Raw genomic sequence first — 4,181 nt, forward strand, 5'->3', positions numbered from 1 at the left:
CAAAGAGCCTATCAATCTTGTTAAGGAGGTCCATAACATATATTTAGCACTGAAAGTTGAAAAAGAAACTGCTTGAGAACTAGCGGCTTAATTGAAAGACAACACAACCTTTAATCACAACATTTACAAATTTAAATTTGGAAATGTAAAAAAGTAGTCGTTTTTGGGGATGCTTACCTAACTTCGTATATTATTTTGGTGAAGCTAGTCTAAAACTTGTCCATCTCAAACTCAATTAATAACGACAGAATTAAGATGTAATAAAAAAGTAAGAAAAGTTTATCAATCCTATTTTTTTAGAGATGGAATAAATTCTCTATGTTGAAGTCAAATTTAGTCATGGGTGGTATTAGATCCTACTTAGTGATAAGCACACAGATATAAGAGATTTCTTCAGTTCTACTACTACTAGCTCAGAAGGATATCAAACAAATGATTGAGGATAAGGTAAGGAAGGCCTTTGCCCATTCTCAATGGACCACATCTATTCCGAAGGGTAAACCTTACCCCAAAGAATATAATTTAGTCCCTTATTCGAAAGGATTTGTCCCAATATCATTTAACATTTTTACCAGTTTTGATAACCCAAGAGATCCTCTAGCCTATTTATGAGTGAGCTATTGCAACAAAAGAGGGTGAATCCTGTACTTTTTCGTCAATTTGTTAGTAGTCTTTGTCATTACTTCTGAATGGTATGTCAGTCTACCCAATAGTTCAATGAGAACCTTTATCGAGCTAGAAAATCCATTATTAAAGGGATTTTTAAATAGATTTTCTTGTGCTCAATAGCGTACAACTGTGGATGATCTAGTCGTTGAAAAGCAAAAGCCATGAGAGTCTTTGGTCAAGTACATCCTGAGGTGTCAAAACATCTCGACAAAGTGTGAGCCGTAGTTGTAAGAGAAACATGAAGTGGAAATTCTTCTGAAATATATCCACGAGCCTATTGCTTTACCTTTGATTGGATTGATCATTAAAACTTTTGAAAAGGTTCTTAACAAGGCTAGTAACATGTAAGAATAGGCTTCTCGAATGCCATTCTTAAAAGATCTATCCTATGAGAAGAATTTCACCATCGCCAGTGAACTCCTTTGAGAGGAGATCAGCCACGATCTCAGTAGCAGATAGGGGAAAACAACTAATGGAAAGTCAATCGAGTGCTCCCACACCGCAACCAATTCAAATACAGCCATTCCAAGTGGCCCATCGGCCCACTAGGGGCTCTTACTTTATCCCTTTTAAAGACATACTAGCAAATCCTTATCCTTTTAAAAAGGAGTCAATAAGAAAGATCTTCAAGAGTCTTTTAAAGAAACCATATTTCATAATGCTGGAGACTAGGAGTCTGAAAGAGGGAAACAGGAGGGATGATCCCAACTTTTGGTCCTACCACTGTATGTTGGGCCACACGATCGAGGACTGTGTTATTTTTATGGATTGGTTTGAGAGGAACTTCAAGTAAGGAAAAATTGTCATTTTTAAAGAATATCTCGTAGATCCGAAAAGGGATCAGTCAAGACAATCTCATGTAATAATTCTAACTCTTCTCTGTCCATTGAAGATGGTTGAGATATTGTTTTATCTCGGGCATTCAAAAAGTCAATTAACAAGTCTTTTTATCTTTCTCAATAGTTGTCGATGAGAGCCCGGGTCCTGATATAGGAGGTTGACCTAGATGCTTCACAAGAAGATGTTAAACTTCTTTCGTCTTTAGTGGTTATCAGAACTACTATATTACATAAAAAAGTTGAGTGATATTTTTGTAGAGAGGAAATGGATAGATAATATATGTATTCAAGTTGTGGATAGTGGCATGAAAACCCTATCCCCGCTTTTATAATATGCATGACTTTTACTTTGCCTAATCAAAGACAAAGAGTCAAAAATTAAATAAAAAAGATCCTTATGTGTCTATTTTATTTAATAACCATGAATTGCAAAGTGACACTTCTTCAAAAGATAATCAAAATCCAATTGAGATTGTTTAAGAAACTAAAAATTTGACATTCTGAATTTGACTTCCAAAGAGGAATAAGCACAAGAGATCTTATTAGATAGCGACCTCTCCAAAATTAATTCTTATGGGAGTCTTATCATGATAGATTTTTTTGATTCATAAACTTCTCTAAAAAATGATGATGCACTACCTACAAAGAGCACTAACCCCACCCTAGTTTGTCCTCCTAATTAGTTTGTAGAGGTACAACTTTGTGGTAAGGTATTACGCCCTAAGCTTTCACCCTAGGAAAAAGTCAAGCAAGTTGTCGCTAATGATATAATTTTAAGTTCTACCAAAAAAAAATTCTTCTTTCAAATCTAGTAGGTCTCAATCTTGATTTTTTTTTTTGTTTATACCCACGGAGGGGCCTACGTGTTAATTTCAAAATACGGTTACAAAGTCCTTAGAAGGACCCACCAGCTCGCTACTACTCCGGAGAGCTACAATCAAAATGAAAATAAAAACCCTAAGAGCCGATGGTTCCAAAAATAACAAAAATAGGACTTGGGCTGTGAGAAAATAGCACCCAAAAAAGGAAGATCTGAATAAACTCGTTCAGCTCTGTCTTCCTGCAAAAAAATAGAAAAACAAAGGAAAAAAATGCAAAAAAAAGTGTCAGTGAAAGTCTAGTGAGAGAAAGTCTGAGAAAGTGATCGGGAATTTTGAATTTCCTCTTTCGCGGGTTTGACGGAAGCAGGATGACGGCTGATTCTCGCCGAAATCCTTCTACCGGAGGATTCCAATTTGATCGGTTGACGGCTTCCAAGCTTCCGATGATGGCGAACAAATCTTATTCTTCATCTCCTCCAGCGTTTGGGGATGGAAAGTTAAATCTGAAGCAGACGGTAAGAGCGAAAACCAGAGGTATGAATTTTGTTATAAATGAAGGCAGATTTGTTGATAAGAAGGATGACGAAGTTTTCGGTAAAGGCAAGAATGTTTGCACGGATGAGAAAGTGAATAAATTCAAATTTGATTCAGAACTGTTGATCAATGAGAACTTTGAAGCATCTCCCTCAATTATGCTACCGAATCAGAAGATTATACAATCAGAGGAAGTTTTTGCTTATGGAATAATAGATAATGATGTCTCAATCAATAAAGCAGTCTCACCTCCAATCAAAGACACATTAATGTTCCAAGAAATGGTCTCAGAAAAGGAAAATAATTCACATAAATCTGATGGGCATGGTGATCTACTCAAAGTTAGAGAGGTAGATTCTGCTGTGAACAATGTAGGCAAGGAGAATGATATATTTCCTGAACGAAATACTGATGCTAATCAATCAAATGCATGGAGAAAGAAAGATCGCATTCCGGTTTCTGAACTGGAATTGGGAGAATTCTTAGCAGAAGATGGTATTACTGTGAAGCTTCACGAAGAAAATGAAATGGAGAATGCAAGGAAACTCAATAACTCCTTGGTTATTAAAATTTTTGGAGGTGCAGCTCCTCTAGCAGTTATAAGTTCTGAGCTTAGAAGGCAATGGGCACAATATGGTAAGTTTCATCTTACCATGCTTAGCCAGGGATGGATCCTCTGTTCTTTTCAGGATTCACAAAGTGTGGAATCGGTCCTTACAAATGGACCTTGGTTTGTTAATAACAAAATAATTGGAATGGATAGGTGGTCCAAAAGCTTCTCTCCAACATCCTTAAAAGGCCTAACATCTCCTATATGGATAAGACTTCCAAATCTCCCTTTGCAATGTTGGGATAACATAAACATATGCAGAATTTCTTCTATGATTGGAAAACCAATTTTGCTAGATGGAAACATGTTCCAATGGGGGAGGAGGGAATTTGGAAGAGTATGTGTTCGAATCAGACTTGATATGAAGCTACCAGTTGGTGTATGGGTTGAAGGATCATCTGGCAAGTTCTTCCAAAAAATAGAATATGAACGGCTTCCAAACTTTTGCTTCAAGTGTGGTTTAATTGGGCATGTTCAAGAAGTATGCAGAGAAGGGAATTCACCTCCAAATGTTAGAGAAATTCATAATGCAGTGGAAGCTGCAGATGCAGCTAATTCATTACCAGACAAGGAAAATGAAGAGGAAATGGCTGGTGATCCTAAATATGGACCTTGGATGGTTGTAAATCGCGGAAGGAAGAAAACTGTAAGTTTTTCTAAAGAAGTTAATCTTAAACCTTTGGAGAAAAAGGTGTGGAGGAAATCTGA

This window comes from Dendrobium catenatum, unplaced genomic scaffold (assembly GCF_001605985.2).
Source record: "Dendrobium catenatum unplaced genomic scaffold, ASM160598v2 original_scaffold_9099, whole genome shotgun sequence".
NCBI classification, from domain to species: Eukaryota; Viridiplantae; Streptophyta; class Magnoliopsida; order Asparagales; family Orchidaceae; genus Dendrobium; species Dendrobium catenatum.